Here is a 239-nt window from a genome sequence, read left to right on the forward strand (position 1 = left end):
CAACCTTTGGGTTAGGCCACAACCCCCCCCCCCCAATGATCCCTAATTGCATCTACTTCCGGAAGGCCAAATAAAGTGCTTTTGCTTTCGCACTGAAACACACCGTCTCCCTGACATGCTGCTTCAACACTACTGCGTTCCTGAAACCACGCCTTCTTTCTTTGCGTGCACATTTGGGCTGCATTATGCTAAATATTTCCACATAGTGACGTAGATATGTGGGGGCGTGTTAGAACGAG

Source organism: Sinocyclocheilus grahami, unplaced genomic scaffold (genome assembly GCF_001515645.1).
Source record: "Sinocyclocheilus grahami isolate Dianchi unplaced genomic scaffold, SAMN03320097.WGS_v1.1 scaffold441.1, whole genome shotgun sequence".
Lineage (NCBI taxonomy): Eukaryota > Metazoa > Chordata > Actinopteri > Cypriniformes > Cyprinidae > Sinocyclocheilus > Sinocyclocheilus grahami.